The 26,689-nt window shown below is 25.8% G+C and overlaps 1 long non-coding RNA gene across 1 annotated transcript in view; it reads left to right on the forward strand.

Moving 5' to 3' along the window:
• Positions 1-22,160, forward strand: part of LOC145270817 (uncharacterized) — a 65,388-nt gene extending 43,228 nt beyond the window's left edge. The window contains exon 2 of the long non-coding RNA XR_013865581.1: positions 19,460-22,160. This is a non-coding gene — a long non-coding RNA (uncharacterized LOC145270817). The remainder of the gene's footprint in view (positions 1-19,459) is intronic.
• The last annotated feature ends 4,529 nt before the right edge of the window (positions 22,161-26,689 follow it).

Raw genomic sequence — 26,689 nt, forward strand, 5'->3', positions numbered from 1 at the left:
AGTACTATAGTTATTTTGAAGAAATTTTGAATGAGTAGTACTATAATTATTTTGAAGAAATTTTGAATGAGCAGTACTATAATTATTTTGAAGAAATGTTGAATGAGCAGTACTATAATTATTTTGAAGAAATTTTGCATGAGTAGTACTATAATTATTTTAAAGAAATTTTCAATGAGTAGTACTATAATTATTTTGAAGAAATTTTGAATGAGTAGTACTATAGTTATTTTGAGGAAATTGTGAATGAGTAGTACTATAGTTATTTTGAAGAAATTGTGAATGAGTAGTACTATAATTATTTTGAAGAAATTTTGCATGAGCAGTACTATAATTATTTTGAAGAAATTTTGAATGAGTAGTACTATAATTATTTTGAAGAAATTGTTAATGGGTAGTACTATAATTATTTTGAAGAAATTGTGAATGAGTAGTACTATAGTTATTTTGAAGAAATTGTGAATGAGTAGTACTATAATTATTTTGAAGAAATTTTGCATGAGCAGTACTATAATTATTTTGAAGAAATTTTGAATGAGCAGTACTATAATTATTTTGAAGAAATTGTTAATGGGTAGTACTATAATTATTTTGAAGAAATTGTGAATGAGTAGTACTATAGTTATTTTGAAGAAATTGTGAATGAGTAGTACTATAATTATTTTGAAGAAATTTTGAATGAGCAGTACTATAATTATTTTGAAGAAATTTTGAATGAGTAGTACTATAATTATGTTTAAGAAATTTTGAATGAGCAGTACTATAATTATTTTGAAGAAATTTTGCATGAGTAGTACTATAATTATTTTGAAGAAATTTTTAATGAGCAGTACTATAATTATTTTGAAGAAATTGTGAATGAGCAGTACTATAGTTATTTTGAAGAAATTGTGAATGAGTAGTACTATAATTATTTTGAAGAAATTTTGAATGAGCAGTACTATAATTATTTTGAAGAAATTTTGAATGAGCAGTACTATAATTATTTTGAAGAAATTGTGAATGAGTTGTACTATAATTATTTTGAAGAAATTGTGAATGAGTAGTACTATAGTTATTTTGAAGAAATTTTGAATGAGTAGTACTATAGTTATTTTGAAGAAATTGTGAATGAGTAGTACTATAATTATTTTGAAGAAATTTTGAATGAGCAGTACTATAATTATTTTGAAGAAATTTTGAATGAGCAGTACTATAATTATTTTGAAGTAATTTTTAATGAGCAGTACTATAATTATTTTGAAGAAATTTTGAATGAGCAGTACTATAATTATTTTGAAGAAATATTGAATGAGCAGTACTATAATTATTTTGAAGAAATTGTGAATGAGTAGTACTATAATTATTTCGAAGAAATTTTGAATGAGCAGTACTATAATTATTTTGAAGAAATTTTGAATGAGCAGTACTATAATTATTTTGAAGAAATTGTGAATGAGTTGTACTATAATTATTTTGAAGAAATTGTGAATGAGCAGTACTATAATTATTTTGAAGAAATTTTGAATGAGTAATACTATAATTATTTTGAAGAAATTTTGAATGAGCAGTACTATAATTATTTTGAAGAAATTGTGAATGAGCAGTACTATAATTATTTTGAAGAAATTTTGAATGAGTAGTACTATAATTATGTTGAAGAAATTTTGAATGAGCAGTACTATAATTATTTTGAAGAAATGTTGAATGAGCAGTACTATAATTATTTTGAAGAAATTTTGAATGTGCAGTACTATAATTATTTTGAAGAAATTGTGAATGAGCAGTACTATAATTATTTTGAAGAAATTGTGAATGAGTAGCACTATAATTATTTTTAAGAAATGTTGAATGAGCAGTACTATAATTATTTTGAAGAAATGTTGAATGAGCAGTACTATAATTATTTTGAAGACATTGTGAATGAGTAGTACTATAATTATTTTGAAGAGATTGTGAATGAGCAGTACTATAATTATTTTGAAGAAATTTTGAATGAGCAGTAGTATAGTTATTTTGAAGAAATTGTGAATGAGTAGTACTATAATTATTTTTAAGAAATTGTGAATGAGCAGTACTATAATTATTTTGAAGAAATTTTGAATGAGTAGTACTATAATTATTTTTAAGAAATTTTGAATGAGCAGTACTATAATTATTTTGAAGAAATTGTGAATGAGTAGTACTCTAATTATTTTGAAGAAATTGTGAATGAGCAGTACTATAATTATTTTGAAGAAATGTTGAATGAGCAGTACTATAATTATTTTGAAGAAATTGTGAATGAGTAGTACTATAATTATTTTGAAGAAATTGTGAATGAGCAGTACTATAATTATTTTGAAGAAATTTTGAATGAGCAGTACTAAAGTTACTTTGAAGAAATTGTGAATGAGTAGTACTATAATTATTTTGAAGAAATGTTGAATGAGTAGTAATATAATTATTTTGAAGAAATGTTGAATGAGCAGTACTATAATTATTTTGAAGACATTTTGAATGAGCAGTACTATAATTATTTTGAAGAAATTTTGAATGAGCAGTACTATAATTATTTTGAAGAAATTTTGAATGAGCAGTACTATAATTATTTTGAAGAAATTTTGAATGAGGAGTACTATAATTATTTTGAAGAAATTGTGAATGAGTAGTACTATAATTATTTTGAAGAAATTGTGAATGAGTAGTACTATAGTTATTTTGAAGAAATTGTGAATTAGTAGTACTATAATTATTTTGAAGAAATGTTGAATGAGCAGTACTATAATTATTTTGAAGACATTTTGAATGAGCAGTACTATAATTATTTTGAAGAAATTTTGAATGAGCAGTACTATAATTATTTTGAAGAAATTTTGAATGAGCAGTACTATAATTATTTTGAAGAAATTTTGAATGAGCAGTACTATAATTATTTTGAAGAAATTGTGAATGAGTAGTACTATAATTATTTTGAAGAAATTGTGAATGAGTAGTACTATAGTTATTTTGAAGAAATTGTGAATTAGTAGTACTATAATTATTTTGAAGAAATTTTGAATGAGCAGTACTATAGTTATTTTGAAGAAATTGTGAATGAGTAGTACTATAATTATTTTGAAGAAATTTTGAATGAGCAGTACTATAGTTATTTTGAAGAAATTGTGAATGAGTAGTACTATAATTATTTTGAAGAAATTTTGAATGAGCAGTACTATAGTTATTTTGAAGAAATTGTGAATGAGTAGTACTATAATTATTTTGAAGAAATTTTGAATGAGCAGTACTATACTTATTTTGAAGAAATTTTGAATGAGCAGTACTATAATTATTTTGAAGAAATTGTTAATGGGTAGTACTATAATTATTTTGAAGAAATTGTGAATGAGCAGTACTATAATTATTTTGAAGAAATTGTGAATGAGTAGTACTATAATTATTTTGAAGAAATTTTGAATGATCAGTACTATAATTATTTTGAAGAAATTGTGAATGAGTAGTACTATAATTATTCTGAAGAAATTGTGAATGAGCAGTACTATAATTATTTTGAAGAAATTGTGAATGAGTAGTACTATAGTTATTTTGAAGAAATTGTGAATGAGCAGTACTATAATTATTTTGAAGAAATTTTGAATGAGCAGTACTATAATTATTTTGAAGAAATTTTGAATGAGCAGTACTATAATTATTTTGAAGAAATTGTGAATGAGTAGTACTATAATTATTTTGAAGAAATTGTGAATGAGCAGTACTATAATTATTTTGAAGAAATTGTGAATGAGTAGTACTATAGTTATTTTGAAGAAATTGTGAATGAGCAGTACTATAATTATTTTGAAGCAATTTTGAATGAGCAGTACTATAATTATTTTGAAGAAATTTTGAATGAGCAGTACTATAATTATTTTGAAGAAATTTAGAATGAGCAGTACTATAATTATTTTGAAGAAATTTTGAATGAGGAGTACTATAATTATTTTGAAGAAATTGTGAATGAGTAGTACTATAATTATTTTGAAGAAATTGTGAATGAGTAGTACTATAGTTATTTTGAAGAAATTGTGAATTAGTAGTACTATAATTATTTTGAAGAAATTTTGAATGAGCAGTACTATAGTTATTTCGAAGAAATTGTGAATGAGTAGTACTATAATTATTTTGAAGAAATTTTGAATGAGCAGTACTATAGTTATTTTGAAGAAATTGTGAATGAGTAGTACTATAATTATTTTGAAGAAATGGTGAATGAGCAGTACTATAGTTATTTTGAAGAAATTGTGAATGAGTAGTACTATAATTATTTTGAAGAAATTTTGAATGAGCAGTACTATAATTATTTTGAAGAAATTTTGAATGAGCAGTACTATAATTATTTTGAAGAAATTGTGAATGAGTAGTACTATAATTATTTTGAAGAAATTGTGAATGAGCAGTACTATAATTATTTTGAAGAAATTGTGAATGAGTAGTACTATAGTTATTTTGAAGAAATTGTGAATGAGTAGTACTATAATTATTTTGAAGAAATTGTGAATGAGCAGTACTATAATAATTTTGAAGAAATTTTGAATGGGCAGTACTATAATTATTTTGAAGAAATTTTGAATGAGCAGTACTATAGTTATTTTGAAGAAATTTTGAATGAGCAGTACTATAATTATTTTGAAGAAATTTTGAATGAGCAGTACTATAATTATTTTGAAGAAATTTTGAATGAGTAGTACTATAATTATTTTGAAGAAATTTTGAATGAGTAGTACTATAGTTATTTTGAAGAAATTGTGAATGAGTAGTACTATAATTATTTTGAAGAAATTGTGAATGAGTTGTACTATAATTATTTTGAAGAAATTGTGAATGAGCAGTACTATAATTATTTTGAAGAAATTTTGAATGAGTAATACTATAATTATTTTGAAGAAATTGTGAATGAGCAGTACTATAATTATTTTGAAGAAATTGTGAATGAGCAGTACTATAATTATTTTGAAGAAATTTTGAATGAGTAGTACTATAGTTATGTTGAAGAAATTTTGAATGAGCAGTACTATAATTATTTTGAAGAAATGTTGAATGAGCAGTACTATAATTATTTTGAAGAAATTTTGAATGAGCAGTACTATAATTATTTTGAAGAAATTGTGAATGAGCAGTACTATAATTATTTTGAAGAAATTGTGAATGAGTAGTACTATAATTATTTTTAAGAAATGTTGAATGAGCAGTACTATAATTATTTTGAAGAAATGTTGAATGAGCAGTACTATAATTATTTTTAAGAAATTGTGAATGAGTAGTACTATAATTATTTTGAAGAAATTGTGAATGAGCAGTACTATAATTATTTTGAAGAAATTTTGAATGAGCAGTAGTATAGTTATTTTGAAGAAATTGTGAATGAGTAGTACTATAATTATTTTTAAGAAATTGTGAATGAGCAGTACTATAATTATTTTGAAGAAATTTTGAATGAGTAGTACTATAATTATTTTTAAGAAATTTTGAATGAGCAGTACTATAATTATTTTGAAGAAATTGTGAATGAGTAGTACTATAATTATTTTGAAGAAATTGTGAATGAGCAGTACTATAATTATTTTGAAGAAATGTTGAATGAGCAGTACTATAATTATTTTGAAGAAATTGTGAATGAGTAGTACTATAATTATTTTGAAGAAATTGTGAATGAGCAGTACTATAATTATTTTGAAGAAATTTTGAATGAGCAGTACTAAAGTTACTTTGAAGAAATTGTGAATAAGTAGTACTATAATTATTTTGAAGAAATGTTGAATGAGTAGTAATATAATTATTTTGAAGAAATGTTGAATGAGCAGTACTATAATTATTTTGAAGACATTTTGAATGAGCAGTACTATAATTATTTTGAAGAAATTTTGAATGAGCAGTACTATAATTATTTTGAAGAAATTTTGAATGAGCAGTACTATAATTATTTTGAAGAAATTTTGAATGAGGAGTACTATAATTATTTTGAAGAAATTGTGAATGAGTAGTACTATAATTATTTTGAAGAAATTGTGAATGAGTAGTACTATAGTTATTTTGAAGAAATTGTGAATTAGTAGTACTATAATTATTTTGAAGAAATGTTGAATGAGCAGTACTATAATTATTTTGAAGACATTTTGAATGAGCAGTACTATAATTATTTTGAAGAAATTTTGAATGAGCAGTACTATAATTATTTTGAAAAAATTTTGAATGAGCAGTACTATAATTATTTTGAAGAAATTTTGAATGAGGAGTACTATAATTATTTTGAAGAAATTGTGAATGAGTAGTACTATAATTATTTTGAAGAAATTGTGAATGAGTAGTACTATAGTTATTTTGAAGAAATTGTGAATTAGTAGTACTATAATTATTTTGAAGAAATTTTGAATGAGCAGTACTATAGTTATTTTGAAGAAATTGTGAATGAGTAGTACTATAATTATTTTGAAGAAATTTTGAATGAGCAGTACTATAGTTATTTTGAAGAAATTGTGAATGAGTAGTACTATAATTATTTTGAAGAAATTTTGAATGAGCAGTACTATAGTTATTTTGAAGAAATTGTGAATGAGTAGTACTATAATTATTTTGAAGAAATTTTGAATGAGCAGTACTATACTTATTTTGAAGAAATTTTGAATGAGCAGTACTATAATTATTTTGAAGAAATTGTGAATGAGTAGTACTATAATTATTTTGAAGAAATTGTGAATGAGCAGTACTATAATTATTTTGAAGAAATTGTGAATGAGTAGTACTATAATTATTTTGAAGAAATTGTGAATTAGTAGTACTATAATTATTTTGAAGAAATTGTGAATGAGCAGTACTATAATTATTTTGAAGAAATTTTGAATGATCAGTACTATAATTATTTTGAAGAAATTGTGAATGAGTTGTACTATAATTATTTTGAAGAAATTGTGAATGAGCAGTACTATAATTATTTTGATGAAATTGTGAATGAGTAGTACTATAGTTATTTTGAAGAAATTGTGAATGAGCAGTACTATAATTATTTTGAAGAAATTTGGAATGAGCAGAACTATAATTATTTTGAAGAAATTTTGAATGAGCAGTACTATAATTATTTTGAAGAAATTGTGAATGAGTAGTACTATAATTATTTTGAAGAAATTGTGAATGAGTAGTACTATAGTTATTTTGAAGAAATTGTGAATTAGTAGTACTATAATTATTTTGAAGAAATGTTGAATGAGCAGTACTATAATTATTTTGAAGACATTTTGAATGAGCAGTACTATAATTATTTTGAAGAAATTTTGAATGAGCAGTACTATAATTATTTTGAAGAAATTTTGAATGAGCAGTACTATAATTATTTTGAAGAAATTTTGAATGAGGAGTACTATAATTATTTTGAAGAAATTGTGAATGAGTAGTACTATAATTATTTTGAAGAAATTGTGAATGAGTAGTACTATAGTTATTTTGAAGAAATTGTGAATTAGTAGTACTATAATTATTTTGAAGAAATTTTGAATGAGCAGTACTATAGTTATTTTGAAGAAATTGTGAATGAGTAGTACTATAATTATTTTGAAGAAATTTTGAATGAGCAGTACTATAGTTATTTTGAAGAAATTGTGAATGAGTAGTACTATAATTATTTTGAAGAAATTTTGAATGAGCAGTACTATACTTATTTTGAAGAAATTTTGAATGAGCAGTACTATAATTATTTTGAAGAAATTGTGAATGAGTAGTACTATAATTATTTTGAAGAAATTGTGAATGAGCAGTACTATAATTATTTTGAAGAAATTGTGAATGAGTAGTACTATAATTATTTTGAAGAAATTTTGAATGATCAGTACTATAATTATTTTGAAGAAATTGTGAATGAGTTGTACTATAATTATTTTGAAGAAATTGTGAATGAGCAGTACTATAATTATTTTGAAGAAATTGTGAATGAGTAGTACTATAGTTATTTTGAAGAAATTGTGAATGAGCAGTACTATAATTATTTTGAAGAAATTTGGAATGAGCAGAACTATAATTATTTTGAAGAAATTTTGAATGAGCAGTACTATAATTATTTTGAAGAAATTGTGAATGAGTAGTACTATAATTATTTTGAAGAAATTGTGAATGAGCAGTACTATAATTATTTTGAAGAAATTGTGAATGAGTAGTACTATAGTTATTTTGAAGAAATTGTGAATGAGCAGTACTATAATTATTTTGAAGCAATTTTGAATGAGCAGTACTATAATTATTTTGAAGAAATTTTGAATGAGCAGTACTATAATTATTTTGAAGAAATTGTGAATGAGTAGTACTATAATTATTTTAAAGAAATTGTGAATGAGCAGTACTATAATTATTTTGAAGAAATTGTGAATGAGTAGTACTATAATTATTTTGAAGAAATTTTGAATGATCAGTACTATAATTATTTTGAAGAAATTGTGAATGAGTAGTACTATAATTATTTTGAAGAAATTGTGAATGAGCAGTACTATAATTATTTTGAAGAAATTGTGAATGAGTAGTACTATAGTTATTTTGAAGAAATTGTGAATGAGCAGTACTATAATTATTTTGAAGAAATTTGGAATGAGCAGTACTATAATTATTTTGAAGAAATTTTGAATGAGCAGTACTATAATTATTTTGAAGTAATTTTGAATGAGCAGTACTATAGTTATTTTGAAGAAATTTTTAATGAGCAGTACTATAATTATGTTTAAGAAATTGTGAATGAGCAGTACTATAATTATTTTAAAGAAATTGTGAATGAGCAGTACTATGATTATTTTGAAGAAATTGTGAATGAGCAGTACTATAATTATTTTGAAGAAATTTTGAATGAGCAGTAATATAATTATTTTGAAGAAATTTTGAATGAGCAGTACTATAATTATTTTGAAGAAATTTTGAATGAGTAGTACTATAATTATTTTGAAGAAATTTTGAATGAGTAGTACTATAGTTATTTTGAAGAAATTGTGAATGAGTAGTACTATAATTATTTTGAAGAAATTTTGAATGAGCAGTACTATAGTTATTTTGAAGAAATTGTTAATGAGTAGTACTATAATTATTTTGAAGAGATTTTGAATGAGCAGTACTATAGTTATTTTGAAGAAATTGTGAATGAGTAGTACTATAATTATTTTGAAGAAATTTTGAATGAGCAGTACTATAGTTATTTTGAAGAAATTGTGAATGAGTAGTACTATAGTTATTTTGAAGAAATTTTGAATGAGCAGTACTATAGTTATTTTGAAGAAATTTTTAATGAGCAGTACTATAATTATTTTTAAGAAATTATGAATGAGCAGTACTATAATTATTTTGAAGAAATTGTGAATGAGCAGTAGTATAATTATTTTAAAGAAATTTTGAATGAGTAGTACTATAATTATTTTGAAGAAATTTTGAATGAGCAGTACTATAATTATTTTGAAGAAATTGTGAATGAGCAGTACTATAATTATTTTGAAGAAATTGTGAATGAGTAGTACTATAATTATTTTTAAGAAATTGTGAATGAGCAGTACTATAATTATTTTGAAGAAATTTTGAATGAGCAGTACTATAATTATTTTGAAGAAATTGTGAATGAGCAGTACTATAATTATTTTGAAGAAATTGTGAATGAGTAGTACTATAATTATTTTGAACAAATTGTGAATGAGCAGTACTATAATTATTTTGAAGAAATTGTGAATGAGCAGTACTATAGTTATTTTGAAGAAATTGTGAATGAGCAGTACTATAATTATTTTGAAGAAATTTGGAATGAGCAGTACTATAATTATTTTGAAGAAATTTTGAATGAGCAGTACTATAATTATTTTGAAGAAATTGTGAATGAGTAGTACTATAATTATTTTGAAGAAATTGTGAATGAGCAGTACTATAATTATTTTGAAGAAATTGTGAATGAGTAGTACTATAATTATTTTGAAGAAATTGTGAATGAGCAGTACTATAATTATTTTGAAGCAATTTTGAATGAGCAGTACTATAATTATTTTGAAGAAATTTTGAATGAGCAGTACTATAATTATTTTGAAGAAATTTAGAATTAGCAGTACTATAATTATTTTGAAGAAATTTTGAATGAGGAGTACTATAATTATTTTGAAGAAATTGTGAATGAGTAGTACTATAATTATTTTGAAGAAATTGTGAATGAGTAGTACTATAGTTATTTTGAAGAAATTGTGAATTAGTAGTACTATAATTATTTTGAAGAAATTTTGAATGAGCAGTACTATAGTTATTTCGAAGAAATTGTGAATGAGTAGTACTATAATTATTTTGAAGAAATTTTGAATGACAGTACTATAGTTATTTTGAAGAAATTGTGAATGAGTAGTAATATAATTATTTTGAAGAAATTGTGAATGAGCAGTACTATAGTTATTTTTAAGAAATTGTGAATGAGTAGTACTATAATTATTTTGAAGAAATTTTGAATTAGCAGTACTATAATTATTTTGAAGAAATTTTGAATGAGCAGTACTATAATTATTTTGAAGAAATTGTGAATGAGTAGTACTATAATTATTTTGAAGAAATTGTGAATGAGCAGTACTATAATTATTTTGAAGAAATTGTGAATGAGTAGTACTATAATTATTTTGAAGAAATTTTGAATGATCAGTACTATAATTATTTTGAAGAAATTGTGAATGAGTAGTACTATAATTATTTTGAAGAAATTGTGAATGAGCAGTACTATAATTATTTTGAAGAAATTGTGAATGAGTAGTACTATAGTTATTTTGAAGAAATTGTGAATGAGCAGTACTATAATTATTTTGAAGAAATTTGGAATGAGCAGTACTATAATTATTTTGAAGAAATTTTGAATGAGCAGTACTATAATTATTTTGAAGAAATTGTGAATGAGTAGTACTATAATTATTTTGAAGAAATTGTGAATGAGCAGTACTATAATTATTTTGAAGAAATTGTGAATGAGTAGTACTATAATTATTTTGAACAAATTGTGAATGAGCAGTACTATAATTATTTTGAAGAAATTGTGAATGAGCAGTACTATAGTTATTTTGAAGAAATTGTGAATGAGCAGTACTATAATTATTTTGAAGAAATTTGGAATGAGCAGTACTATAATTATTTTGAAGAAATTTTGAATGAGCAGTACTATAATTATTTTGAAGAAATTGTGAATGAGTAGTACTATAATTATTTTGAAGAAATTGTGAATGAGCAGTACTATAATTATTTTGAAGAAATTGTGAATGAGTAGTACTATAGTTATTTTGAAGAAATTGTGAATGAGCAGTACTATAATTATTTTGAAGCAATTTTGAATGAGCAGTACTATAATTATTTTGAAGAAATTTTGAATGAGCAGTACTATAATTATTTTGAAGAAATTTAGAATGAGCAGTACTATAATTATTTTGAAGAAATTTTGAATGAGGAGTACTATAATTATTTTGAAGAAATTGTGAATGAGTAGTACTATAATTATTTTGAAGAAATTGTGAATGAGTAGTACTATAGTTATTTTGAAGAAATTGTGAATTAGTAGTACTATAGTTATTTTGAAGAAATTTTGAATGAGCAGTACTATAGTTATTTCGAAGAAATTGTGAATGAGTAGTACTATAATTATTTTGAAGAAATTTTGAATGAGCAGTACTATAGTTATTTTGAAGAAATTGTGAATGAGTAGTAATATAATTATTTTGAAGAAATTGTGAATGAGCAGTACTATAGTTATTTTGAAGAAATTGTGAATGAGTAGTACTATAATTATTTTGGAGAAATTTTGAATGAGCAGTACTATAATTATTTTGAAGAAATTTTGAATGAGCAGTACTATAATTATTTTGAAGAAATTGTGAATGAGTAGTACTATAATTATTTTGAAGAAATTGTGAATGAGCAGTACTATAATTATTTTGAAGAAATTGTGAATGAGTAGTACTATAATTATTTTGAAGAAATTTTGAATGATCAGTACTATAATTATTTTGAAGAAATTGTGAATGAGTAGTACTATAATTATTTTGAAGAAATTGTGAATGAGCAGTACTATAATTATTTTGAAGAAATTGTGAATGAGTAGTACTATAGTTATTTTGAAGAAATTGTGAATGAGCAGTACTATAATTATTTTGAAGAAATTTGGAATGAGCAGTACTATAATTATTTTGAAGAAATTTTGAATGAGCAGTACTATAATTATTTTGAAGAAATTGTGAATGAGTAGTACTATAATTATTTTGAAGAAATTGTGAATGAGTAGTACTATAGTTATTTTGAAGAAATTGTGAATGAGCAGTACCATAATTATTTTGAAGAAATTTGGAATGAGCAGTACTATAATTATTTTGAAGAAATTTTGAATGAGCAGTACTATAATTATTTTGAAGAAATTGTGAATGAGTAGTACTATAATTATTTTGAAGAAATTGTGAATGAGCAGTACTATAATTATTTTGAAGAAATTGTGAATGAGTAGTACTATAATTATTTTGAACAAATTGTGAATGAGCAGTACTATAATTATTTTGAAGAAATTGTGAATGAGCAGTACTATAGTTATTTTGAAGAAATTGTGAATGAGCAGTACTATAATTATTTTGAAGAAATTTGGAATGAGCAGTACTATAATTATTTTGAAGAAATTTGGAATGAGCAGTACTATAATTATTTTGAAGAAATTGTGAATGAGTAGGACTATAATTATTTTGAAGAGATTGTGAATGAGCAGTACTATAATTATTTTGAAGAAATTGTGAATGAGTAGTACTATAGTTATTTTGAAGAAATTGTGAATGAGCAGTACTATAATTATTTTGAAGCAATTTTGAATGAGCAGTACTATAATTATTTTGAAGAAATTTTGAATGAGCAGTACTATAATTATTTTGAAGATATTTAGAATGAGCAGTACTATAATTATTTTGAAGAAATTTTGAATGAGGAGTACTATAATTATTTTGAAGAAATTGTGAATGAGTAGTACTATAATTATTTTGAAGAAATTGTGAATGAGTAGTACTATAGTTATTTTGAAGAAATTGTGAATTAGTAGTACTATAGTTATTTTGAAGAAATTTTGAATGAGCAGTACTATAGTTATTTCGAAGAAATTGTGAATGAGTAGTACTATAATTATTTTGAAGAAATTTTGAATGAGCAGTACTATAGTTATTTTGAAGAAATTGTGAATGAGTAGTAATATAATTATTTTGAAGAAATTGTGAATGAGCAGTACTATAGTTATTTTGAAGAAATTGTGAATGAGTAGTACTATAATTATTTTGGAGAAATTTTGAATGAGCAGTACTATAATTATTTTGAAGAAATTTTGAATGAGCAGTACTATAATTATTTTGAAGAAATTGTGAATGAGTAGTACTATAATTATTTTGAAGAAATTGTGAATGAGCAGTACTATAATTATTTTGAAGAAATTGTGAATGAGTAGTACTATAATTATTTTGAAATTTTGAATGATCAGTACTATAATTATTTTGAAGAAATTGTGAATGAGTAGTACTATAATTATTTTGAAGAAATTGTGAATGAGCAGTACTATAATTATTTTGAAGAAATTGTGAATGAGTAGTACTATAGTTATTTTGAAGAAATTGTGAATGAGCAGTACTATAATTATTTTGAAGAAATTTGGAATGAGCAGTACTATAATTATTTTGAAGAAATTTTGAATGAGCAGTACTATAATTATTTTGAAGAAATTGTGAATGAGTAGTACTATAATTATTTTGAAGAAATTGTGAATGAGCAGTACTATAATTATTTTGAAGAAATTGTGAATGAGTAGTACTATAGTTATTTTGAAGAAATTGTGAATGAGTAGTACTATAATTATTTTGAAGAAATTTTGAATGAGCAGTACTATAATTATTTTGAAGAAATTGTGAATGAGTAGTACTATAATTATTTTGAAGAAATTGTGAATGAGCAGTACTATAATTATTTTGAAGAAATTGTGAATGAGTAGTACTATAATTATTTTAAAGAAATTGTGAATGAGCAGTACTATGATTATTTTGAAGAAATTGTGAATGAGCAGTACTATAATTATTTTGAAGAAATTTTGAATGAGCAGTACTATAATTATTTTGAAGAAATTTTGAATGAGCAGTACTATAATTATTTTGAAGAAATTTTGAATGAGTAGTACTATAATTATTTTGAAGAAATTGTGAATGAGTAGTACTATAGTTATTTTGAAGAAATTGTGAATGAGTAGTACTATAATTATTTTGAAGAAATTTTGAATGAGCAGTACTATAGTTATTTTGAAGAAATTGTGAATGAGCAGTACTATAATTATTTTGAAGAGATTTTGAATGAGCAGTACTATAGTTATTTTGAAGAAATTGTGAATGAGTAGTACTATAATTATTTTGAAGAAATTTTGAATGAGCAGTACTATAGTTATTTTGAAGAAATTGTGAATGAGTAGTACTATAGTTATTTTGAAGAAATTTTGAATGAGCAGTACTATAGTTATTTTGAAGAAATTTTTAATGAGCAGTACTATAATTATTTTTAAGAAATTATGAATGAGCAGTACTATAATTATTTGCAAGAAATTGTGAATGAGCAGTAGTATAATTATTTTTAAGAAATTTTGAATGAGTAGTACTATAATTATTTTGAAGAAATTTTGAATGAGCAGTACTATAATTATTTTGAAGAAATTGTGAATGAGCAGTACTATAATTATTTTGAAGAAATTGTGAATGAGTAGTACTATAATTATTTTTAAGAAATTGTGAATGAGCAGTACTATAATTATTTTGAAGAAATTTTGAATGAGCAGTACTATAATTATTTTGAAGAAATTTTGAATGAGCAGTACTATAATTATTTTGAAGAAATTGTGAATGAACAGTACTATAATTATTTTTAAGAAATTGTGAATGAGCAGTACTATAATTATTTTGAAGAAATTGTGAATGAGTAGTACTATAATTATTTTTAAGATATTTTGAATGAGTAGTACTATAATTATTTTGAAGAAATTGTGAATGAGCAGTACTATAATTATTTTGAAGAAATTGTGAATGAGCAGTACTATAATTATTTTGAAGAAATTGTGAATGAGCAGTACTATAATTATTTGGAAGAAATTGTGAATGAGTAGTACTATAATTATTTTTAAGAAATTTTGAATGAGCAGTACTATAATTATTTTGAAGAAATTTTGAATGAGCAGTACTATAATTATTTTGAAGAAATTGTGAATGAACAGTACTATAATTATTTTTAAGAAATTTTGAATGAGTAGTACTATAATTATTTTTAAGAAATTTTGAATGAGCAGTACTATAATTATTTTGAAGAAATTTTGAATGAGCAGTACTATAATTATTTTGAAGAAATTTTGAATGAGCAGTACTATAATTATTTTTAAGAAATTGTGAATGAGCAGTACTATAATTATTTTGAAGAAATTGTGAATTAGCAGTACTATAATTATTTTGAAAAATTGTGAATTAGCAGTACTATAATTATTTTGAAGAAATTTTGAATGAGCAGTACTATAATTATTTTGAAGAAATTTTGAATGAGCAGTACTATAATTATTTTGAAGAAATTTTGAATGAGCAGTACTATAATAAAGAAACAGCATTTGACCACTAATTTGAATTATGAGTTTTATCTAAAGAGATAATAAATTAACAAACTATTTTTCTAATTACAAAATGTTGTCTTTTTATTAAGTATGTTTCATATTACAAAAATTAAAATTAAATATTTCCTTTATTTAAATTATTGTTATTAAAAACAAAAAAATTATTCCTCATAAACGTAGTTTTTCAAAGTAGATAAATATTTTTCATTGGATAATCAAAAGCAACTTCTTTATTTATTACCTTAGACAAAACATGTAGTTCAAAAAGGCATCAAGATTTGCACTCCACACATTACACAGTATCCATATTATTATTTTTATTCTTTTAAAGCTATATTTATTTTTATAAGTTATATTTTCAAAGTATCAATAAAATCGAAGCAATGGGCGATGCGTACTCGAACTAAGGTACATACATTTCTACAAAAGTTTTTATTTTATTTTAATGAAAATATTGGTAAAGAGACTTCACCAGTAATTAGAGATTATTACTGAATTTGAAACGGATACCAAGTTAATGTTAATCTTTTTAGAGAAAAATTGAAATGTTAATTGTGTACATTTAAAAATATTTTCATAAGAATTTCGTTTTTTTATTAAAACGCATGTTTTGTAGATTATTTTAACTGCCCATGTGAGTGCAACCGTAGTGTAGTTATCTATCTTTTATTTCACAATCTCATATTTATTTTATTTCATATATATTTTTAAGAGTGAGTGGGTGGAAAATAACATATGGAATATGAACCGTGCTGAAATAATAGCATTTAGAAAGCCATTCTTAATATGAGGAGGGGGCGGTATTTTTTAAACTATTCTGTACTTTCACCTAAAATTTATTAAATAAGAAACTGACATACAGAATACAGACCGTGTTAAAATAATAGCATTATTATTTAGAAAGCTATTCTATATATGGAGAGGGTAGGATATGTTTTTTACTATTTATTTTCTCAAGAATTTAAAATAAATGTCTCAGTCATGAAGACCAAGTAACCAAGTTGTTTTTATCAGGCATAATCTCCTCCTTAAGAACAAATGGGTGGAGAGATGAGGTCACTGAAATGCTGCACCAGACAGATACTACACTTTGATCTTAGCAAAAAGACCAAGTAATATAGTTTTCTACAAGGCATTATCTCCTTCTTAAAAAAACAAAACTAAGCAAAAATACAAAATAATCAACACAGTCTATATTTTAAGAATAGGGCTAGACATATGAAGTCAATCCTGGAAATGACTGAAGCAGTTTACGATCTCAAAAATATTTTATATATATTTTAAAGGAAGGAGGGATACGGAGTTAGGCCCAGAAATGGCTGAAGTAATTTATGATCTCAAAATTACTTTCTTTTACATATGTCTATATGATACAGGGAGGATATGAGCTCAGCTCCAGAAATGGCTGAGGTTGTTTAGGATCTCAATATTCCTTTATTCCATATTTATTTTTGAGAAAGGTGGGGTGATATAGAGTCAGTCCCAGAAATGGCTGAAGCAGTTTATGATCTCAATTCTTTTTTATTTTATATCTATTTTTAAGCGATGAGGTGAGATGGAATCAGTTCTGGAAATGGTTAAAGCAATTTGCGATTTCAAATTTTATTTCATATATATTTTTAAAAGAGGGGGGAGGAAAAACTGACATTCGGAATATGGACTGTGCTGAAATAATAACATTATTATTCAGAAAGCCATTCTTGATATGGGGAGGATATGTTTTTAACTATTCTGTACCTTAACTTAACAATTTAAAAAATAAAAATTGGCACACAGGATACGGACCGTGCTGTTCTTAGCTATTCTTAATATGGAGAAAGTATTTTTGTAAACTATTCTGTACTTTCACCTAACAATTTTATAAATAAAAAAAACTGACATATGGAATAAAGACCGTGTTGAAATATTAACCTTATTTAGAAAGCCAATCTTAATATAGGGAGGGAAGTTTTTAAAAATTATTTTGTACTTTCACCTAACAATTTATTAATAAGAACTGACATACGGAATACGGATTATGCTGAAATAATAAAGTTATTAAGAAAGCCATTCTTAATATCGGTAGGGTAGGCTATGTTTTAACGATTCTGTACTTTTTTTGTTGTTTTTTTCTTTACATTCCTCCCCACGAGTGCAGAGGTGTAAACAAATTCGGTTTTTAATATGAAGGAAATCCAGCTCCCTAAAAAGGCAAACTTTTGATAGGAACAAAAATAATTTTCTCATTCATAAAGAACTTCTCCACTAATTCAGAACAAAAGTGAAGCACAGCATCAGAACAAACACTACACTAGCCAAAAGACCAAGTAACCAAGTAGTTTTCTACTAGGCATTATCTCCCCCTTAAGTTAAGAAACATTGAGCTTGATCATTATCAGAAAGGTCACTACTTCATAATACCAAATGTATTATGTAAATCAAAGTTCATTCTCTTTTTGAGTTATAAAACATCCCCTGTTCGTAATGCCTTTGCTGTTATGCTTGTTTTTTGTGTTAATTTTTGTTGAAATTGTTTTGTATTGTAAATTTTTGTTGAAATTGTTTGTTTTTTTTGTTAATTTTTGTTGAAATTGTTTTGTATTGTTAATTTTTGTTGAAATTGTTTTTTTTTTGTTAATTTTTGTTGAAATTGTTTGTTTTTTTTGTTAATTTTTGTTGAAATTGTTTGTTTTGTGTTAATTTTTGTTGAAATTGTTTTGTTGTTTTAATTGTTAGAATTATTGGAATCGCTGTTGTAAAGTGGCTTTTGTTAATTTTGAAACTAGTTTTATTTTACGACTGTATCCACGTGGAAATACAAATGACACTACTTTGTATTGACAATTGCTTTTCTAAGTACTAACAAGACAGTGGCAAGTATTTTTAGATTATCCATATTTTGGGTAAAAATGGAAATGCTGAAAAAATAATTCACTTTCTGTAAATATTTTTAACGTTTTCATTATTTTCTTTTCTTTTTCAACTTGTCAGATCCTTTCAAATAATTAATTCTTAGACATTTTTCTAAACTTCTAAGTTTTTTTCAAATCCTATGTCGGCACTGACATGTCCTATGAAAGCATACTCTGATGAGTCGTAGATGATGAAACACATGTCAGTGGATAATTATATTTTAAAAATAATATATATACCGCTCCCCATGTGGGGGTACCAAATTGGTTAAAGGGAAAAATTTCCCCAACTTGCATTTAGGTAAAAATGCACTTTCGTAAATAAGTGAATCCATTCAAAACATATCACTAAAACAAAAACAAACATTTCTCTCTCTCTCTCTCTCTCTCTCTCTCTCTCTCTCTCTATATATATATATATATATATATATATATATATATATATATATATATATATATATATATATATAATTGAAGTATCTGAGTCGGCCTTGCTACAGTTTTGAAGTAATAATCTGGTAATTCTGCATACAACACAAATGTCAAAGTTAGTGTTCTTAGCATGAAACTACATGAGGCTTGTGTACATTTCAATGTCTTTACCTTGGTGGTTCTGCTAGACAGTACTTATGGTCTGATCTTCTAAGTAGGAAAACTTAGATATACTCTTAATAATTACATTAAAAAGAACTTAGTACTTTTATTAATACGTAAGTACTGATACAAATATCATAAGTATATCTTGATTTTTATGAATAATAGATTTGATGACTCCTTAAATAAGGTGTAAATTTAATTTTTCTATTATGTAAGAATGCTGAAGCCTAGGAATGATATTACATTGACAAAATAAAGTCTAGATCTTTATATCTTTTAAAATAAATTTGTTTGCACAAAGTATAAAGTAAGTATATTTTTTTCTGAAGTTTTCTTTTAATTCTTTTTATCAATTTTCCAGAATATCCAACACTGAATACAAAGAAAAGCAAACGCAAATTATATAAAGTTGAAATCCTGGAACAAAAGAAATCACACCATTTTTAACTACATAAATCCCATTTCATAATATATTGAAAAGAAAAACATTCTGTTGCTATTTCTACTCTTCTTTAGTGTGGAATATTTATACAGCAAGTTCTAATGTACCTATGGACATGTATGACTAATGCACACATGCACTTTTAATGAATGCAAAATGTTAAGCATCCAAAATGATAGAAAAGGAAGACATTCTTCCTAAAATGAAAAGTGAATCATAGATTGATTATGTAAATATCGTAAGTTTTTTTAATAATCCATTGAAATATAAAATTTTCTATATTTTAATGAATACTAAGCATCTCTATATTTTATTTGGTAATGGTTTATTATTTATTTTATTCACATAGGGTATAAATTATAATTAAAACAATATTTTATTGTAACATAAGAAAAATACAAGCATCATACGTGTACATTTCAAATAGAAATATGTAAAAAGAACATCAATTTTTTCCGTCATAGAAAGAAAATATAGTGAAACAAATATTTAAATTAAAAAATGAACAATAAATCGCATAGTGAAGAGAGAGCATATTCTTGTGTCGTATGTGAGTCTTCGTTTCCACAAAAACATGTTATGCTGGTACATATGAAAACACATACTGAAAAGAAACTATATCATTGTGAAGTATGTGACTCCTCATTTGCAAAGAAAAAACATATGTTGCAACATATTCGAACACATACTGGAGAGAAACCATATTCTTGTGAAGTATGTGATGCTTCTTTTGCACAAAAACCACATATGTTGGAACATATGCGAACACATACTGGAGAGAAACCGTATCCTTGTGAAGTATGTGGCTATTCTTTTGCAAGGAAACAACATATGCTAAGACATATGCGAACCCATACTGGGGAAAGACCATATTCTTGTAAGATATGTAACTATGCTTTTGCAGAGAAAAAAAATATGCTACGACATGTGCGAACACATAGTGGAGAAAAACCATATTCTTGTGAAGTATGTGGCTCCTCTTTTGCACAGAAGGAACATATGGTACGACATACAAGGACTCATACTGGAGAGAAACCATATGTTTGTGAAATATGTAGTTCTGCTTTTGCACTAAAACATAGTATGTTGCAACATATACGAACCCATACTGGAGAGAAACCATATTCTTGTGAAGTATGTGGCTATTTTTTTACGCGGAAACAAACTATGTTGCTACATATGAGGACACATACTGGAGAGAAGCCATATTCTTGTGAAGTATGTGGATCTTCTTTTACACGGAAACAGAATATGTTGCAACATATGCAAAAACATATTGGTAAGAAATAAAACCAAAAAATTGCCTTTAACGAGCTTGGCATGCTAATAGAGACATACAGCAATGGCATGATTGACTGGCCACAAATTGAACATGAACAAGTTAGACACAAGAACTTGAAAAATGCTGACGTTGTACAAAGTAATGTATAGAAATCAGTGTAAACCAACTCTATATCTTACAAGAGAAGCACGTGGCATCTCAGAAATTGAGAACTAACACTGCGTCAACATTGTCATAAAAAGTTAGATTCGTATATGAACATTAAAACCAAGAGGCAGTAAAGCCACCTCCATCACACAACTGGTAAACATTTTGGACAAGACAGTCTTACAAATAAAACAGAATCCGAAAACAAATCCACAATGGAAATAATGCAGAAATGTCAGAAACAATTCACCAAGATGCAGAAAGCTGGAAGAATGGGCCAAATATTTCCTGGATCAACAACCACATGAATATATACATAAAAAAGGCTCTGGCATAATGTAAATTTGTATCCAGCAGAAAATGATGGTAACAGATAGAAATTATACATCATCCCTTATGACTGAAATTCCTTAGAAAAACAGGGTTGCTAAGTTTGATGAATTGATATAGGACAAAAGAATAAACGAGTAACCATCGTTTAAGTAAATGCCACCAATGATGCTGGCCTTGCCAGAGCTGAGACGGAGGCACTAACAAAATGACAAACCTTTATTTACGATATGAAAGGAAACTGGAATCTTAAGATCACTATCATTCTAGATTATATAAAAGTCACCAGACTCATGAGAAAAAATTTCAAAAGCTACTTAGCAAAATATACTCGATGAACTAAGGGCAAGAGAAATGCAAACAATCGCATTCAAAATAACGTTAAAATCTGAAATAGTGAATTAATTTCTGGCATTCAGAAGAAAGCCAAAGCCCAGCAAAAACAAAATAAGTTAATTAAAACAAAGAATCATTGTAAAATATGTGCTTCTTGTGAAAAGCACTATAACCTTTTATGTATGTGTGTTTGAAAGAAATCTATTGCATTGAATGTGAATGCATACAATAAATAATATTATAAACAATTCATATTATTGTAAAGTATATTACTCTTACATTTTACACCCCTACATGAGTTTATAATATTTCATTACTAATCTAGAACAATTTAAAATCGCCAAAACAGGGTGATATCCTATTTCAGTCATTTAAAACTTGATATTTTCAAAAGAGTTTTCTGTAAATTCAATCATTATTTTTTTTCTTTTCTCGTTGTAAAATATTGGTGGACTTTACAATATCTTTTTTTCCGGATTTAGTTATGTTTTACTTGCAAAATAAAATTAATGTTAAAGTGTAGTATCTGTTTTGCCACTATAGTTTATATTTTCTCTCCTCACTCAGTGAAGAATAAATTCTTATAAATTGCAGCAATTAAAAATTTTGTGTCAATCTGACATAATCCTTTTCTGTGATTACCAAATGAGATTGAAAACAGTTCCTTAGAGGACAGGTGGAATCATTACGCTCTGCCATTTGATTGGTCAGTGTGTGGCTGAATCGCATTGACTAACGAGTGAAAATTAATTTTTTATGACTGCTACAGTACTTATGACTGCTACAGTACTTATGGTATACCTTTCTAAATCTGTCGCCATAAGTACTGTAGCAGTCATAAAAAATTAATTAGGCTTTTATAGTTTGACATAGTGATTATGTAAACGCTAAACAAACCTATGTATTATATGAAAAGACGAATCACAAGTAAACTGTTAAAAAATATTGGGTTGGTATTCAGATTGGCCCTTATGACGGCAATTAAAAGTAAAGAAAATCCAGAAAAGTCTATGCTATGCGTACCTGTTAGAGAATAAATTATATTCCGAAACTCACATAAATCGATCAAGTAATTTTATTTTTGAAAATAAAATAAAAAAATACAATTTTTTTGTGATTTTACTACTAATCTGCACTGAAAATATGGCTGCTTTTTCGGCTCAACACATTGATTTCAAAGTGCCCTGTTCTTTATTTTATTAGATTTAATCATGGTCGATGAAACACCATGACTCGCTTAGTCGTAAACACCATGATTTGCTTAGTCATAAAATTTGATTTGCTTGAATAAAAATAACAATTATTTGACCAAATTCGATTTGCTTGAATAAAAATAACAATTATTTGACCAAATTCGATTTGCTTGAATAAAAATAACAATTATTTGACCAAATTCGGTTTGCTTGGATAAAAATAACAATTACTTGACCAAATTCGGTTTGCTTGGATAAAAATAACAATTATTTGACCAAATTCGATTTGCTTGAATAAAAATAACAATTACTTGACCAAATTCGGTTTGCTTGAATAAAAATAACAATTATTTGATCAAATTCGATTTGCTTGAATAAAAATAACAATTACTTGACCAAATTCGGTTTGCTTGAATAAAAATAACAATTACTTGACCAAATTCGGTTCGCTTGAATAAAAATAACAATTATTTGACCAAATTCGATTTGCTTGAATAAAAATAACAATTACTTGACCAAATTCGGTTTGCTTGGATAAAAATAACAATTACTTGACCAAATTCGGTTTGCTTGAATAAAAATAACAATTATTTGACCAAATTCGATTTGCTTGAATAAAAATAACAATTACTTGACCAAATTCGGTTTGCTTGAATAAAAATAACAATTACTTGACCAAATTCGGTTTGCTTGGATAAAAATAACAATTACTTGACCAAATTCGATTTGCTTGAATAAAAATAACAATTATTTGACCAAATTCGATTTGCTTGAATAAAAATAACAATTACTTGACCAAATTACTTGACCAAAATTACGTACGTCATACATACATTTTTAGAATTTACATTTAATGGCTGTTTTTGATGCCAATGTGAATAAGCAGCAAATATTGCGATAAAGAAAATAATAATTTTTCCCGCAGTATTCACAAAGAGATTGATCGTCCCATCTTTTATGCATTCATGCAGTTTAAAACTACAGTTTAACACTACAGTTTAAAGCAAGCAAATTTAGGAAGCTATTCTTAACAAGAAATAATTTTAGTAACCGTATAGAACTCTATTGAAATGAAAACAATTTACCAAGTAATAAATAAATAATTTTAGTAACCGTATAGAACTCTATTGAAATGAAAACAATTTACCAAGTAATAAATAAATAATTTTAGTAACCGTATAGAACTCTATTGAAATGAAAACAATTTGTTTTGTACGGTTAAAATGCACAAATGTCATGTTTTGTATTATCTCATTTCACCTTGACTATCAAATGTTGAATAGAAAATGCTGACGTCACTTGGAAACTTAAAGTTGTGAAATGTGGATATCTGAAACGAAACGCATTTTAATAGTTTTGACGCAAAAATAAATAAATAAATAAAACCGACTTTTTGCATCTTTTCTTTTTCAGATAATTTTACCAAAACCATTTAAAGATAATTCGTATAAAACAAAGAAAACCTTGCAAACGAAAAGGAAGTTGTCACATGTTTTTTATTAAGTAGGTTCATCTCGAGAGTTGTTCATTTGTGTAATTTAAATTATAATTTTTGGGATATATTTTTTATTATTTGGGATATATTTTTAATTTTTAGTCTTTGCTAAGAATAACATTTATTTAAAAAAATAATTGCAACTTCCTTTTCGATAATTTCAGGAATAAGATGAGATAAAAAATAAAAAATGAAATAACAAGCGAAAGTGTAGTGTAATTATTTCAAACGAACTATTCACAAATTAGAATTACTGAGTGCTATGCGACATAGCATTTCGCCAATTTTATTAGGCCCCACTCTCTTTCTTCACCTAAATTCCTGAAAACATGAGGAAAAGATTTTTCGATGTACCAAACTGGCGACAAAATTTTCAATCAGCTAGGAATTCACAGTGAACTCATTTTAGTGTTGTTCATGTACTTCAATATGGTGCATGTAAATGAACAGAGTCCATCTCGGAAATACACACCTATGCGCCTCCGCCTCAAATTACAAATGATTTGAGAACCTGGCAGAATCCACTGATGGATTAGCGGCATCAGCGTATCTATGTTGTTTGTCCGCCACCTCCATGGCACAACAGTGACCAGATTTTTGTTATACTGCTCCAAACACCCAGTGGCTAGATATGTATTTGGGTTGTATTTCTCATGAGAAAATAAAATGGTTTCGTCTATTTCGACAGGAGTTGATATGCATTAATTTGCATATCAACGAATCAGCAAACTTAAAAAGAAATTTTAAAAAGACAAAAGCAAGAGGATGGGGGAGGCACAAAACATAAGAGTTATTTTTAATATATATTTTTTAATTCTAATTTAACCACAAGCTTATTTCGACAAGAAATTAAGGGGTTTAAATTGCGAGAAGAAATCCGTTACAGGTGGCGACGCCAAGTTATGCAGAAGAAAAATATACGATTCAAGTCGGATTTTTTCGAAATATCGTCCTCACCTTCTGAAGAATATAAAAAAAACGATTTACTTGGATTTTATAAAAAGATTCCTTGCTGTTAAATAAAGAGCTTAAAATGCGATTCGCTTGGCTTTTATGAAAAACGTCGTCACTGTTAATTGAAGTAGTTAAAATGCGATTTAGTTAACTTTTATGAAATAAGTCGTCGCTTTTAAATGAGAAATTAAAAAAAAAAAAACAATTAGAGCCGAGGAGTGAAAATTAAAAACAATTAGAGCCGAGGAGTGAAATTTAAAAAAAAAACAATTAGAGCCACGTTTGAATTCTAACTCTCTAGTCGTGTAGTGAGTGCTGGCTGCTGTGACTGGCCGGGTAGTGAATGCTAGCTGTGTCTAGCCATGTAGTGATTGCTAACTGAGTATTGACTACTGACTGTATCTAGCCATGTAGTGTGGGCTAGCTATGCCTGGAAGCCTTGGCCATAATGCAAGATGATCCATAAGTATCATGGGAACGTGTAATTAGATATGCATTAATTTGTATAAAAACGAATCGGCAGTTTTAAAAAGACCAAAGCCGAGAAGACTAGGAGGTGGTCAACACTAAAAATACGAGACGTGTTAAAAGTCGTGCACATGATGGCAGTTATTCTATATATTTTTTTTTAATATCCTAACTAGACCACTTATAATTCAATAAAGTTTTGATATGAATTGGCGAAATACAAAACATGGCAAAATTTGCATAAATAAGCAAATGTTTTTAAAACAAATTCAAAATTCATTAGTCTTGAGCAAGTTTTTTAACAGAAAGATAAAAGCCTGAATTTTACCAAAAGCAGAAAAAGATAGAATTCTTTCTGCTATTTTAAATAGACTTTTAACTTTAAAAACTTCCCAAAGCACACCATTACCATTCATCACAATACTTGTCTCGATCAATAAAACATTTAAATGTTTTTAAAAAGGTTTTTAAACCAATTAATTTTTTTTTTCATCTAAATAAGATTTAGGACGATTTGTTATAAAAATATGCAAAAAATTTTATAAGTACCTGAATTTCAAATTCGGATTTTCAACCTTAAAATCTGATACATGCGCAGTTTTTTTTTTTGTTTTTTTTTGTGTGTGTGTGTGTGTGTGTGTGTTTGTTTTATTTACAATCATCACTCTCTCCACAATACAATATATTTTGCTTAGTTTCGACTAATTATTTAAAACATATTTTACTTTAAAAATTTTCCCAAAACCACACCATTCATTTTTGTCTCAATCGCTAAAACATTAAAATATTTAAAAAAAAAAAAAAACGTTTTTGAACCAAATATTTTTTTCTTCTAAATAATATTTAGAATGATTTGTTATAAGAATATGCAAAAAATATTATAAATACCTGAATTTCTAATACATTCAAAAATTTTTATATCACTTTATAGATTTATCTAGTGA

Source organism: Euprymna scolopes, chromosome 46 (genome assembly GCF_053919585.1).
Source record: "Euprymna scolopes isolate OS-2025 chromosome 46, ASM5391958v1, whole genome shotgun sequence".
In the NCBI taxonomy this organism is placed as follows: Eukaryota; Metazoa; Mollusca; class Cephalopoda; order Sepiida; family Sepiolidae; genus Euprymna; species Euprymna scolopes.